General features: G+C 44.6%; 1 long non-coding RNA gene and 1 pseudogene across 1 annotated transcript in view; both read left to right on the plus strand.

Annotated features, from left to right (window-relative positions):
• The first annotated feature begins 724 nt into the window (after positions 1-724).
• On the plus strand, positions 725-843 carry LOC133496120 (5S ribosomal RNA; annotated as a pseudogene).
• Positions 844-3,696: 2,853 nt separating this feature from the next.
• The window catches only part of LOC133495922 (uncharacterized), a 36,383-nt gene continuing 24,058 nt past the window's right edge, over positions 3,697-16,021 (plus strand). The window contains exon 1 of the long non-coding RNA XR_009793683.1: positions 3,697-3,812. This is a non-coding gene — a long non-coding RNA (uncharacterized LOC133495922). The remainder of the gene's footprint in view (positions 3,813-16,021) is intronic.

A 16,021-nucleotide genomic window follows, 5' to 3' on the forward strand; every position in this document is an offset into this window, starting at 1 on the left:
AGTATTTAAACTCTCCTAAGATACGAGACTTCTTTGCAACAGGTACTACTTTGCTGAAACCAAACGGGTATGCTGACATGTAAGTGCAACGTGCTATGAAATCACTATAATGGTTTGTTTTTGCTTTTTTAAATTTATTTATTATATTATTTTTTCATTGTATGGCTGCACACATTGTATATGCCAAAAACCACCACTCCTTATCGTTTACCTAATTTGTCCAGTTGCATGTATCATTTTTATAATGGATAACTGAAGTCAAGAAGAAAAAAATAGTCACATAATACGGAGTTCTGGATCTGGCCCACAAGACTTGAGTTTGACCCATGTGTTGTTAAGTCACTCCTTTTGTTGCTCACTGCCACAATTGTTCTTCCATTTCAGAACTTTCAAAAAGTTACAAAAGATACTCGTGTATCAAACTGTTGTCAGTCACATTGTTTATAAATTATGATTCCATTTGTTCTCTTCATTTTAAGACAGTGACGATGTATCTCCTTTATACGTGTCAATGTGTATGTGTTTATTTAATTGTTGAAAATTGTGTCCTGCAAGGCTCCACCTTGAGACCCCTCCTTTTTCTCATTATCAACGACCTTTGAGGCTCAGTGTTGAATTAACTTATCCGTCGTTATCTGGTCATATCTCATATCCAAAAGGCTCAGATTGAATTTCTATTCGAAAATATGGCCCCTTGACATCCATCACTGTCATCGGTATAACAGCTTACGGCCATGCTACCTTGAGAACGCCCGATCTCGTCAGATCTTGGAAGCTAAGCGGGTTTGGTCCTGGTTAGTACTTGGATGGGAGACCGCCTGGGAATAGCAAGTGCTGCAAGCTTCTCTCCCGGACCCCTAACAGGACAAGCCGAAAGGACAAGAAGAAGATGCAGTTATTCCACTTTTCAACACTGCACTGGCCATTTTATCGTTTTTCCTGAACGCTCCAGACATTTCTGCGGGTGTGGGGGCAGTCACAGAGCGACGTGCCCACTCCAGACAAAGCCGCCGCCGCGGATCACATGCTTTGATCACGGCACAGGTGCTCCGAGGAACAAGAAAAGCCGAGGCGGTCGAGCGTGGAAGGCAATTACAGCCGGACGGGCCTCTTGTGCGCCAGCGGCGGAGGGCGCAGTTTAACGTGGAGTGGCGAATCCAAAAAAAAAAGAAGGGTTGCTGCACGATTTGCATTTCAAGTAGTTGAGTCACAAAGAGCTCCCGTGACGACAGAACAGCGGATTTCCATGCGACGTAATTGAGCAGGTCATTTTTTGTCTGTTCATCTCACCGCTTTGTGATCTAGTGGAGGTGAAAATACTGACAATTGGAACTAGGTAGCTGGTCCGCAGTGTTATCGGGACAATTGAGGTGGAAGAATAAATGCTTCGTGTGCAGCCATACTGGACTCATGTGCTTTGAAGAATTTGTTCAGATGATTTCAAATGAAGGGCTGCACGGTGGATCAGCTGGTAAAGGGTGGGCCTCACAATTCTGAGGACCCGGGTTTGATCCCGGCCATGCCTGTGTGGAGTTTGCACGCTCTCCCCGTGCCTGCGTGGGTTTTCTCCGGGCACTCCGGTTTCCTCCCACGGCCCGAAAACATGCGACATGATTTGGACACTCTAAATTGCCCCAAGGTGTGATTGTGAGTGTGGCTGTTTGTTTCTATGTGCCCTGCGATTGGCTGGCAACCAGTTCAGGGTGTACCCCGCTTCCTGCCCGTTGACAGCTGGGATAGGCTCCAGCACTCCCCGCGACCCTCGTGAGGATAAGCGGTGAAGAAAATGGATGGAAGGATGATTTCAAATGAAGTGACCTGGAAAAAGCATTTTTTCAAAGTTAGTATATCTAGTGTCCCTTTTGCACAACAAAAAGAAAAAAGTTAGACGGATACATCAAGTACAATTGATTTATTGTCACTGAATAAAAAAAAAAAAAAAAAATTGGTCGACTTTGCGATTGCACATGAACACAATTGGCCAAATGGTTGTAAAAGGATTTGCGCTATCTGCTCGATCTGTCTGATTTATTCCTTGCGGTCAGCATCTCCTTCGGAGACTTTTGATCCGGTCTTGTTTACGACTTTTCGCGGAAATAATGTTGGCTATTGTTCCAAACGCTGCCTACTGAGCGACTGTGATTGTCAACCCTCGGGCGGGGGAATTTGTCAGCGTATCAACTCTTAATTTGTTTGTGGTTGGAAGTAATATAAAACAAACTTTTCCTGTCAGTGTCGTGACGAACTGCTTTCGCATTGAATTTCCTCTGCGCCACACTTATTACTAGCTGAGCAGTCTTTCACCCCTTAAAGAACTCATTTTAGTCTTGGAGGGATCTTTTGAGGTAAAGATTCCACCAGGAAAGGATGAATCTTTTACGACCAATAGATATGAAACTGAGTTTTATTCACCAACTGTATACGAGGCCATCAAGTCAGCCCTGTCATGTTTTGAGGATGGAAAAACTCAATACAGGCCCAAAGAATCACAGTCATGGTCACGGAGGTGGGAAAAATGAGGTCTGGGGGCTCTTCCTTGACCACATACTGTGAAATCTTCGTTAAAAACCACCTTTTCTTATCAAGAAGACTGAAGATGCGTCACGCATGTGTCTTACGGCATGTCGATGAATGATTTGGTGCCAGGCCCACAAAGAATTTGACTCAAGAAGAAAAATGTTTAGAAGACAAGGAGCGACTTTGTATCCAGACCTCAACGCAGAAGTTCAAGTGGCAGCATGGAAACTTGAAGGATTTCAGGATTCTATGAAGAGGGACGAGCCAAAATCCCTCCTAAGCTTTAAGCAAACCTTTCATTGCGTTCCCTTGCCAAAAATGTTGAGTACTAACTTATTTTTTGCTCGGGGATCAACTAACTTATTTCACAATCGAAAAGCGTCAACATTTTCTGGTATAATTTATACGTTTTTGCTGGTTATTTGACAGGGTTAGACTAAATCCATTTGAATATAGATTGAAAAGGATGGGGAAAAAGCAATGCAATGAGTTGCAAAATGTATTGCATTGCTTTTTATTATAATTCATGCTTTACACAATGTCCCAACTTCATTGGAATATTACCAGAACTATAAAAATTACACAGCTATCAATGAGCAAACTTTACCTCTCTGTTTATCTTTTGGACCATGTATAGCTTCAAGCATGCTGCATCTACCATTTTGTATTAGTTATAGTTTTTTTGTTCTTATATTTTCTGTTTGTATTTCTCTTCCCCCAACTGTAAAAGTTTGTTGGCGGCGAACAATGCGCAACCGATCCAGTAGGGGGCAGTGTTGTATCACACATACACCGTCTGCCCTCTTTTCTGATCATTTTGTAAACTCATGATCTAAATCTTTTACCCACTACGGGAATTACACATTTAGATATAAATATAGACAACATTAATATTTTACTCAACTGGTTTATGGTACTTTGTGGCTGCTGTCTAGTTTTACTTGCCTCGTCAATAAATATATTGAATGTAATATTTTCCCTAATGCTTTTAATAATTAAAAAAAAAAAAAGCTCGAGAGAGTCCAGTGGTGTCAGTTTAATACTTTTAGTTCTAATTTGAACATGGTCATCTTCAAGGCGGTTTTCAGAGTTGGAATGAAAAAAGAAAAATGTTTGGACCAAATGCAAAATGAATGATCATAACATCACAAGTTCTATTACAGTTGCGGCAGACGACAAACCGGTTTTGATGTTGAAGTGAGAGACGGCAAACTAGAGCAGACATGATGTGATGAAGACTCCATCCATACAATGGTGGGCGGCGCAGCCTCGCTGACATGATCTAATAAATCATGGTAGGTTTTCCCTCTTGTTGCCCGAGTGCCGCCAACTCTCTTGTTCCCCGAGTTGTTTTTCTCGTTTGGTGCCCTGTGGCACTTTTCTGTGGTTGCTCTTACTCAAGAAGAAGAATAAGAATTAAAAAAAAAAAAAAAAAAAAAAACGGGCTCATCTGTGGTCTCACTCGGAGTGAAATGGCGCTTTTGTGCGCCGGCTTCGACTGGGGACTTCAAAACTGGCACCGGTCGTGGTTCTGTCTCGGGCTGGAAGCGGCTTTGAAATCCTTTGGCCCAAAAGCGTAAAGACATGCCGCGTCGTAGACATCAGACGCTCGGACATCACCATTCAGATTTTTTTTTTTTTTTTTTGGGGGGGGGGGGGTGTTAGGGGCGCGATTATCATCAGCAAACTCATCCCCCTCAGAGGCCTGATAAGCAGCTGACTTAAAGTAAAATCCCAGCATGTCGACTTGTGACTGTGCGGTCATGGCCACGCAAATAATACTTCATACTTCATCTATGTCCCACTACTGCTTTGGCATCGCACTCAATCAAAAAAAAGTTGTTCTTTCACAGCCTGGCACATGCCACGGAAAGATGGCATTAATACCGAGATGAGCAATTTCCACTATGTAGGCTGCAATGCGAAAAAGGAACCGACTGCGACGTTAAAAGTCCCACGCCATCCAAATCCATTTTTTCCCCTGACTGCTTGATGCTCAATATAAATCAAAACGAGTCTGTAACGTGGTTAAAGTTTGACATCCGTGCGGTTTGTCGATTTTTGAATTAGAAGGCATAAAGATTGGAAAATTGGTGGATTTGAAATCCGCATTGTAGTGTAGCTTTGCAAAGTAATCGAGTACCTGCTCATTTGTTTTCCAGATTAATATTAAGAATAAGAGCCATCCAAATCAGAGCAAAGGTTAATCATATGCCCGTCTCAAATTTCCCGGCCTAACAGACCAACTAGGATAGCTTGAAAATGTGCATTTAGAACATTTCCAACCAATCCAGAGTACTTAATGGGATCTTTTAATGACATGTATGTCTTGTGGTGGTATGTTTTCTTTTTAGTATTACAAACACAAACGAGCCACAGCATTATTACCATAATATAACGCTATTATAAAATAATTACCATCATTTGGGACGATGGCAAGTGGAGAAGTATGAATGAAACAAAATGCTAATTATTGTCGTAGTATGTAATAGTTATACGCAGCTCTCATTAATGCACCGCAATTGTTTATCACTGCAAACTACAATATTGTTAAAATTCTGGTAACTTTGCATCCAGCGCTTGTATCGGATCTGAGATTCTTGTTGTGATTTGTAAGTGGATATTGATTTATTGTGTCAACGTTGAGTCGAGCAACGGTTTGCTCAACGCTTTCAGTACGATGACTCCTCGGGCATTTTTTTTGTTGTTGTTTTGCACGCCGTCTTGGGTTCGCTATCAGGCTGTCATCTGCACTTAGTAGCCGTTTAGCCCTCATTTTATTTCGGTATCTTGACATTTATGAGCCTTCTCAAACAATTTGCACTAAAATGAACTATGCATGGTTGGCGAAGTTATTATTATTATGATTATTTTGGGTTGTAATTGATTAAAAGCAACCGCAAAAGATGAAGTGCACCTTAAGGGCAAGTCCCAGCAAGACATAATCCACACAGTTTTTTTTTTCTTCCATCTTTTACGTTTTGCAATCCTTCATCCCTTCCGTAAATGATTCACAGCAAATCATTTTGTTTGTTGGCCGTGTTATCAGAGTCCTTGTTTACATATTGGCCCGCTTTGGTCAGATATGCTTACTTTGTCCAGGAGCCACTCACCAATTCATTCCCGAAGCCTCACAGGCTCGGAAGCCAAGTGCGTAATTGCTCCTTAAGTCAATCTGCAAATTTTGCGGCATCCGAGCTGCAAACATTTGGCCTCGGATCGTTTGTTCATAAGCGACGGCTGTCCGTGGTGTGTTTAGACTTTGGTAGAGATACTTCGTACTGGTCTCGGAAAATGTATGTTCAATTATAGGATTGTGGTTTGCCCCGATTTTTTTTTTTTTTCTCGTCTCATTTTCACTGGATACAATTCATTTAATTTGTCCAACCTTGGTGGGTATCGTCATGTTTTTGCGGTTCTGCGGGGAGAGCAGTTCTCGCCCCTGAAGTTTTCGCCCGGCTTTGAGTACCCCGACTTTGTGAGCAGCTGCTGCGAGTCTGCGCGCGTGACGCATGAGGCGAGCGTGCGGTCGCAGCAGTGTCGCATTAAAAAACAGATGCATCTCAAAGCCCTCCATTTTAATAACCGCACTTCTGACACCCAACTTCTTCGGAGCCTCCTTCGGCGCAAACTGTGTCCCGCTGGCCTTTTCCGATTTTTCTCCCCGTCTTCTTTATCCCTCCTCCCTTCTTGTCATCCTCTCCGTCTCCTCGATCCTCCTCCTCTTCCCTGCTGTATTTGCAGGCAGCTTTAGTGCCAGACACCCTGAGGCAGCGGTAGCGCCAGCGAGTCTTCCCACCTCTGTTTTTGTGGTGGGAGATGACATGTCGAAGCTTTGAAGGGCAGGAGGGGGGAGAGGAAGAGGAGGAGGGAGGAACTGGAAAGAGGGGAAGGGAGCACATCACTCGGCGCAGAGGCGAGCGAGGGACCCGGAGAGAATGTCATGTGGCCTGCAGTCAGCCTCAGATATACTCTCTTTCTCCGGCTGTCTATGTGGGCAGGCAGGAATGGCGACAGGAAGCAACCCCCACTTCTCCCCCTCCCCCCTTCCTCCTTCCCACCCTTCCTCTTTTCCTCTCTTCCCTTCAGTGCTCACTCACTCCCTTCTGTCAGCCACCCCCTCCCGAGCTCCAAACCTGGGCCCGTTTTGGCTGAAGGTGAACCTCCCTCATCATTTTTCTCTGGGCCACAGGCGTGCCCGTGCATCGTAACTCATTCTCTGATGAAGTGTGCTGAGGTGTATCGAGGTGTGGCGAGGTGTAAACGGAGGGCGGCAGCAGACAAAACACGTTGGATTTCGTGTCCTCGGGCTTTATTGCGCTACCTTCACAAGCTCACGGCAGGAACAGAATGTGCAGCAACCATATACGTGTACATTATAAATAAACCCAAGCTCCAGATTTATTTTTAGTGGAAGCGTGGATGGCTTTCGCTTCCACGAATTCGCACTTGCCGTTCCACCTTTTGCTTTTATATCACGTCTCGTGGTTTATTACCTACACACGTTCACCCAAACAGATTTGAAATGGAACCTAACAGTCGGGATTCACCAAAGTCTTTTCCCCCTTCGTTGAACGTGTGTGAAGTTGGTAAATGCAAAGATGCACAAATCATGTTGTGAAGAATATGTTTTTGAAGTTTTGGCACAGATAAAGGCATAAATATAGAGCACCGTTCAGCATTCGCAAATTCACTTGCCATCATTTCTCGAGTATAATGCGTCCTGAAGTATAACGCTCACCCCCAAAGTTGACTTAAAAAAAAAAAGTAAAACCTTTCTACCCATGTACAATGCGCACGACCAATTTGCTGCAATCATAAGCTCAAAATTTTGGGAATTATCTGTATTTCTAGTTTGCTAGGTTTGTACTTGTATTGTTTTTCAAAAAAAATCGTCTGTGCAACAATCATTAATAATAATCTTTGTGGATGTATTTATGCAGTGGCGATATATATCTCAGGACAGGCCACAGCACATGCTTGTCCTGGTCCCTGCAATTGCTAGAACCAACTAAAATAAATAGTTGCTATCAAAACGAGAGCTCAAACTACGTAGAAATGAGCGTGCGCTATATATATATATATATATATATATATATATATATATATATATATATTTTTTTAATTATTGCACGATCGTACTACATAGTTTCAGCTCACGTTGTTTTGCTTCCGGTTTGGTCGCATCATCGACAGAAGTGATGACACATTTCTTTTAAAAGCGGCTGCACAACTAGCCCTCGTAGTCGACATTTTTTTTGTCGTCATTTAAGTTCAAACGAACTCACGAGCATTCGTTTCTGATGTTTGGTGGAGTAGCAACAAATATGCTACGCTAATGATCGTAAAAATGCAAAGCCCCGCCCTTCCCGAGCAGGTCAGAGTTCAGGTTGGTAGCACTAACAGTGTAACATAAGACATCAAATATCACATCGAAATTTACATGTATATGTAGCGCCGGAGAAAAGCAGTCGGAGGCGGAGTGTCGGACACAGGAACAAAACTTGCTTTATTGTTCGACATCAAAACACTACTCGCATAACGACGGGAACTCTGTTAACCTTTACTCAGGAAGCGCAACAACAAAAACAGTCCGTGCGGAACCCCGCACCCCAACTCGTGGTCCCGCGGGTGAATTATGTAAACACCACATATACCTTTTTTTTTTTACCACTCCATGTACCTGTATGCGACTGTGCAGTGTGATTGTATTTTATTTTTCTTCCGTATCTAAATATAATGCACCCTATTGACTTTTTGCAAATATTTTTGGAAAAAAATGCGCATTATTTTCGAGAAATTACAGTATTTGTGGAAGTTTTTGGGTAGACAGCCGTCATCTGCATAAAAACTAAAGCCCGTATATTACATTTTCATTGTCCCGTCCTTTTGATTTTTGACGACGACCGGTTACTGTCAGCCCTAACCACACATGGAAAAGCCATCAAACCAGTTGTCCACTCAACAGAACTTCCATGGCGGAAGGCAGAAGGCCGCCGTCTGCAGGCGGAACTTGAGCTTTGGATGCAGTGTGTATCGTGGCGCCGACGTCTGCTTTGACCCGTGATAGTTTTGCCAAACTAGGACTAAACACCCAATCAAAAACTAGTGGAATACCAGCAGCTCAGCAGAACTTTGCCAAATCTCTGTACAGAACAATCTTAAAACAAAGCGGCTATGAATTTCTTTATTTTTTTTTCAAAGAATCAATGAAAAAAATCTATCTATATTTTAAATGAGAACAGCTTTTTGGAGCCAGAAAATGCAAAACTATGAATGGGAGAAAAATCAAAACAAAGCCCATTATTTTCCACTAAACACCGACATGTGGATGCATGTTAAGTCTAGGTTTGTCTCGTCATACCCAAATGCGTCATTAGCAAAAAATGGTGGGCCACAGGCATCAAAACTTAGTGGGGTAGGGTTGGGGGGGGGGCAGTCTGTGGTTTTCACTGCTCGCTCCCTTGTACTGCGCCGGGTAAATGCCAACGTACTTCTAGTGTGGTATTCATGTTCTAGTATTGTTATTCCCTTGTCATCTAAACAACCCTAGCGTGAAATCTTTTGGAAAACCCAATTGATTTTGTCTTGAGTGTAGTTGTATCTGGGAGAGTTCGTAGTTTCGAGGTTCACAGTTTTGTTGCGTATCGGAGAGGTGGGATTTGCACAGCGGCAGACGGGCTGAGGCCACGCAGTCGCCATCAAACATCTTCTCGGATATACTCGGTTTCTTGCGCGGCCTTTGTCGGCGTACAGACGCCGCGCTCCCGGTGATTTCTCCAAGTCGAGCAAATAAAATGATGAAAGCTTTTCCTGTGGGCATTTAAAAAAAAAAAAAAAAAAAATCATAAAAAGTAGACATTGGCTTTGATGTGTGCCTGAACCGTACCTGTTCGTATATGTGACGGCTTTTAATTTCGTGGTTATAAACTGTCATCTTGAGAGAACAGAACCTGGGACGTTTGTTCAGTATAGTAAAAAAATGCACCAGAGAACACACCTTCCGAAATTTCCAGTTATCCTTTTCTCACTTTGAGCCGGAAAGACCAGCTCCAGGCAAATAACCCAAAGCTAAAAGTCAAGAGGCCTTGCCTTGCCTCTTTCAAATACACTTTGGATTCTTTCTTCCCATCAGGCTAAATGAGCGATTTCAAATAGTTGAAATGATGTCCGTATGATTCCGCGCAGTTTTACGCGAATATCATTGAGATTGCTAATAATGTGTCCGTCAAAATGGAACGCAAATATCCTGGTGAAGGCATATTTGTTATTACAGCTGCTATTTGAGACATAATTGGCTTAGTTCTTATATCTGACCCGCGAGTGCAAACCTCTCACGGACTCTTAGCATATATGGGGATGTTAATTGATATTTCCTAGACGGTACCAACTTTTGAAATGTTGTGAGATTAAAGGGTAGTGCAGCAATAACACGCGCTATTAGCGAGGCGAGGTGTTATTATGAGATGTTAGTCTCTGTGTCACGCTGACAATTACCGTATCAGCACTCTTGGCATCGTCTCCAATCCAAAGCGAGGCGTATAAATCTTCCCCCGCTGACAAAAGTCAACATTTGATGAACAGTTTATTCACTGCATATGATTCATGTCGTTTTCCTGACGCCTTTTATTTGTCACCAACCTTTGCCCCATTCCCTTTTACAGTAAATGTGCTCAAACCATTAAGAAAACGCTCATGGCCGCAAATGTGAATGAGCATGAGAATAAATTCAACCTACCCCCCCACCCCTCCCCTCCCCTCCTCTACGTCTTTCGTGTTGCATCTAAATTTTCCGTGCCTGGCCTCCCCTACTGCTGAGAGTGCTGTTCCTTGAAGCCGCAGTATATTTTGAAGCAAGGTCGGGGAGAGAGAGAGAGAGAGAGAGAGAGAGAGAGAGAGAGAGAGAGAGAGAGAGAGAGAGACGAGAGTCTCCGGAATCAGGCACAAGACTCCCAGTGTTCCACAGTTCGGCTTGCGCTTGGCAGCAACTCCTGACCAGCGAGGTCTAGCTGGCCGCAGCCACTCAGTGTGTGCGTGCGTGACTATATGCAACCCCTCCCCCCATCCCCCAATCCCCCCCTATATCCAAAATGCTTTGGTTGACTCATTTATGAGCTCGCCCACGCAGCAACAGTACCTGGATGTGATTCAGCCTTTTTTTGGGGTTGTTTTTTCATCCTACTTTTTCCCTTGAACCCCCCCAAAATCCATGTCCTCCTTTTTCTTCTATCTCCATCAGCAGCGGCGAGCGCACATTCAGGAGAGCGGCCGCGAGTCCAAGCGTCTTACTTTTTTTGACAGCTCTAAACGCGTAAGCGATTCCGAGGAGCTCCCCCAAATTGCTTCCATGCCTCGTCTTGACAGTGCTGAGGTCATCCCTCGTCGGAAAAGGAGCTCAACGTCGTGCGATTCTGACGACACCCGATTTTCACGCTTGCCCCGCCGCTGCCTTTGTTGTAAATTACACAAAATGTCAAATCGTGAAAAAAAAAAAAAGTGGGACAGTTCGTCTTCGATCCTAACCTGACAGGCTGAGGGTTTAATAAGATAAAGTGGACGACGGACCACACATCAAAACCCGATTAACACGTACCCCATGGACGTGACATTAATCCTGTATGTATATATATATATATATATATATATATAATATATATATATATATTATATATATATATATATATATATATATTTTATGTATGTCAGTGGAACGCCATCCATCCATCTCCATCCTCAGATGGAATATCCACCCAGGGTCTGGAAGTCTAGGACGTAACGCGCAAAAAAAAAAAAAAAAAAAAACCACAGTGAATATAAATAAATTGGCTGCGTTTTCGCTCCCTGCTTTTGTCTGGTCGGGACACTCCACGGAGAGCCTGCCAAGATGAGGATCTACATTTGGGTTTGGCTGTTCCCCTCTCCTGACAGCTCAGCCCGCGCCAAACCACAGGAAAAGGAAGCAAAAGGTCCTCTCTGGAGGGCTTGTAAAATATTGTACGGAGTTAAAATGGCCGAAATGAACGGCGACCCTGAGTCGTTCGTCTCTGGACAAGCAAACATACAAAAAAAAAAAAAAAAAAAAAAAAAAGCCTTTGTTCCTGCAAACCCTTGTTGTATTCTCTCGTGGTTCACATCAATTTCAAGATTGGGAACTCCATCTAATGTTTGTTCATATAATTTTACAGCAATAAGTATTGAACATGGATAATATTTGTCAATTTTTTGCCCTGTAAATCTGGAAAATAAGGTCCTAATCTGTAAATTTGTGAATATGGGACACCTTTTTTGAGGCTTTTAATCATTTGAGGTCACGACTGGAATACCCTATCTGAAATTATGTCAAGCTTTCAGTGGTGCAGTATTGTTATGAAACATTCTTTGACATGACAGATGCTGTGCACAAAGCGTGTAGTCCTGGAGTGGCACCAAAATTTGTCCTTGGGGCCGTTTCCCACTGAGTTCTCTCACAGGGGACAATTTCAACTGCTGAAATTGAATGCGTGAAGGGCGGTATGGCGGTAGAGTGGACAGCGCATCTACCTCACAGTTCTGAGGTTGAAGGTTCGAATCTGGGCTTGTGGCTTCTTGTGTGGAGTTTGCATGTTTTCCAAGAGCTTCTCTAGCTTCCTATCACGTGAAGAAACATGCACGTTAGCTACCTGATAGGTTATCTGTGGGTTTATTGACTCCATAACTGAATACGCTGATCTCCATTAGCGCACGGCCGCCGCCGATGCCCGCGACGTGCACGCGCACCGAGGCGAGGGCCCGGCGCGCTCGCGCGACGTGAGCCGAAGGCCATCTGGTCACCGTTGCCGTGCCGTCCGCGGTCCTTGTGAAGTGCTTTCGGCGTGGCCGCTGTGGTCTCCAGTGGCGACTGGAGACTTGCTGTACAGCACTTCCAGGGCAAAGCGGCAGACCTCAGAAAAGGAAATTTGGGTCGCCGAAATGGAGGGGTTGCTCCAGTGCTATTTACAGAGCCCTCTACCGGTCCAGCGCCACCCACGATATTCCATATGAGAACTGCTGTGTGTGTGGTGCTTGTGGTGTGGTGTGTGAGTGTTAGGGGTTTGGGAGGAGGGGGCATGGGGGTGGAGGGAGGTTTCATTCGTGTGCATGTGTGAGTACACATAAAGTTTATGAGGAAATGCACGAGAGTATTTTGAAGAGTTTCGCTGTTGTACGTCTGGAAGCTTGCTTGGCGTGTCTTGCGTTGGCATTAATTGTTTCATCAAATCTCCCGTTTTCATCAGAACCCGACGGATGTCATAGTTTGGCTGCTTTTGCATATCAAATGCAACAGAGCAGATCTCCCTCCTTAAAAAAAAAAAAAAAAATACATAATAAGAGCATGAAACCACAGTTCATATTCCTTGAAAAGACACCTCATGAATCACTGTCACGTTCCACGATATTGACTATTCAGCATGGCTTCTGGAGTTGAGACTGAGCTGATCCTTTTCTAAACTAGCTTGGATAAATATCTAGGGCGTCATGGTTGCCGGCGATGGAAATAAGATGAGGATATGGAGACGAGAGGAGGCTCAGATTAATGAGAAACCTGCATGTTGGAAACTTTGCTTCTGGTGAGCTCATGGGCATTTTCTCTTGCGATACCGATCTGCGGGCCCGGTGGATTTTGAGATGAGCTCAGTGGTCTACGGCCACGGAGTGCAAGGATCTGCTGTCTCAGTGATCAACCGCATTTTACGGCGGATACAAACCATGACTCATAACGCGAATCCGCAATGGATGTGTAGATCACGCTCACAGCCGTATCGCAAGCCGCATTTGGGAACGGTTCATCTCCGGTTCAGAGAGCACTCCCGCCTACATGTCCTACATGTATAAGAAAGGTGATCACGTCAACAATCTCTGAAACGCCTGCGGTCCGGAGAAACGGCCCACTACCACCCAGGGAAAAGACCTCCAGCGTCTCTCAAAGTCTCTCTCTGCTGTGAATATTGGGTGAGGGTTATTTTAGGCCGACCCGCTGCAGGAGCAAATTACAGTGCAAGAAAAAGGGGGTGAAAACCCAAGTGGGTTGTCCACCGTGTAATTTTCCTGTTTCTCTTTCAAAGGATGAGGTATTCCTCGAGGAAGCCTCGAGAAATTTACAAGCCATGACCCCGCATCAGTGGGGAAGGAGGTTCCCTTGACTGGCCAAAAGGGAAGCAAGGATGGAGCTGCGATGCCGCTTCGATATTTACTGCGTGTGCTGTGAACAAAAGGGAAACTAAAAAAAAAAAACAATAATAGGGACTTTGTTCCTTCTAAGCTGCTATACCAGCTGTCGCTACTCAAGCAGATTTTGGTGTATGTCTGTGGGAATATCTGTCCTTTCATCTAGAAGACATTTGTGAAGTCACATGTTGTCGTAGATCATTCCACTGGTGTTCCATTTGGGACTCTCGAGTTCTTCCACACTACACTCCAAGTATACCGTTATGGCGTACTTTGTCTGCTTAAGGTTCCTTCCCAAGGGAAAGTTTTTCCTTGCCTCGGTCGTCTCTTGCCTGCTCATGCGGGGTTCAATTCGTCTTTTATTGAGCGAGCAGTGGAGCCTCTGAGACCGTCGTCTGTTGTGATTTGGTGCTGTATAAATAGAATTGACTGTGGGGAAAAAATGTGAAAATGGGCCTGGCTATGTCGTTGTTGAACAGAAAAGGAGCTTCCCCAAACTCCGTCCTCAAAGTCAAAATGTCTTGTAAAATTAGGGACCGTGCTTCAGCGCCGAGGAGAAGGTCGGAAGGAGCTACACTGTGTCTTTGTGGATCTAGAGAAAGCCTATGACAGAGTACCAAGAGAGGAACTGTGGTGCTGCATGCAGAAGTCCGGTGTGGCGGAGAAATGTTAGGATAGTACAGGACATGTATGAGAGCAGCAGAATGTAGGTGTGACGGAAGAATTTAAGGTGGAGGTGGAACTGCATCGGGGATCAGCTCTGAGCCCCTTCCTGTTTGCTGTGGTAATGGATAGGCTGACAGATGAGGTTAGACTGAATTCCCCTTGGACCATGATGTATGCAGATGATATTGTGATATGCAGTGAAAGCAGGGAGCAGGAGGAGGAACAATTCGAAAGATGGTGGCACGCACTGGAACGGAGAAGAATGAAGATTAGTCGAAGTGAATGTGAAGTGTGCGTGAATGAGAGGGGGGGAGGGGGAAGTGTGATGCTCCAGGGAGAAGAGATAGCGAGGGTGGATGACTTCAAATACTTGGGGTCAACAATAGAGCAATGGTGAGTGTAGTAAAGAAGTGAAGAAATGGGTCCAAGTGGGGTGGAACAGTTGGCGGAAGGTGTCTGGTGTTCTATGTGACAGAAGAGTCTCCGCTAGGATGAAGGGCAAAACTTTATAAAACGGTGGTGAGGCCGGCCATGATGGACGGATTAGAGACGGTGGCACTGAAGAGACAACAGGAAGCGGAACTGGGGGTAGCAGAAATGAAGATGTTGAGGTCCTCGCTCGGAGTGAGCAGGTTGGATAGGAATAGAAACAAGCTCATGAGAGGGACAGCCAAAGTTGGATGTTTGGGAGACAAGGTTAGAGAGAGCAGACTTCCATGGTTTGGACATGTCCAGAGGCGAGAGAGTGAGAAGGGTGCTGAGGATGGAGCTGCCAGCCAAAAGAGCGAGAGGAAGACCAAAGTAAAGGTTGATGGATTTTGGGAGGTAGGACATGAGGACGGTGGGTGGTAGAGAAGATGCGGGAGATAGCCTTAGATGGAAAAAGATGACACACTGTGGCGACGCCTAATGGGGCAAGCCGAAAGGTAAAGAAGAAGAAGAAGAAGAAGAAGCTTCAGCGCCGAGGAGGTAGTCCAGCCCAACCGCTGCTCGATGAATTAACTGTATCAACTTTATCTGTAAAGCATCTGTAAGGCACCCGGCAGAAACTAGACCGTTTCGAGATAAGAAACAAAAGAATCTTAAAATGAATTCTTAAATTCACTGGCAGCCACTCGGGGGAGACCAAACTCGGAGTCGTGACCCCTCTCATGCACTTCAGTTCGAGGCAAGCAGCAACATTCTGAGGTATTTGGAGACGTTGGCTGATCAGTTTTAGCGTCCCAAGTCCACAGAAGAATAATGTCGTCATAATCAAAAATCTTGTTGTTACAGTAAGTTTGATGCCATCAAAGTTGAGTTAGGCCAACGCAGGCGACGCTGTCAGATCTTAAGAAACCTCACCTCGAATACATCATCGCCCCGTCATTACTTTTAATTCGCTCCAAGATACACAAACAACTCTTATTATCGCGCGACTCTTTGATGTCTGCTGCTGTGATTATCAGTTCAACGCCGCATGCTAATTAGCCACTGAGGAATTTGCGCCCTTTTAAGAGTGTGACGGCAAGTTTAGACAAATAATACTTTCCCTCCGCGCATACTGTTCAAACCATATGCGTCCGGAGCATCCTCTGCTACGTGCCGCGGGATTAGGCCGTATATTCTGTGTGTGTTTCAAAGGGGGGGCCCTCGTGGTACTGTGGGGAGGGGG

The sequence above is a fragment of the Syngnathoides biaculeatus genome, chromosome 22, assembly GCF_019802595.1.
Source record: "Syngnathoides biaculeatus isolate LvHL_M chromosome 22, ASM1980259v1, whole genome shotgun sequence".
NCBI classification, from domain to species: domain Eukaryota; kingdom Metazoa; phylum Chordata; class Actinopteri; order Syngnathiformes; family Syngnathidae; genus Syngnathoides; species Syngnathoides biaculeatus.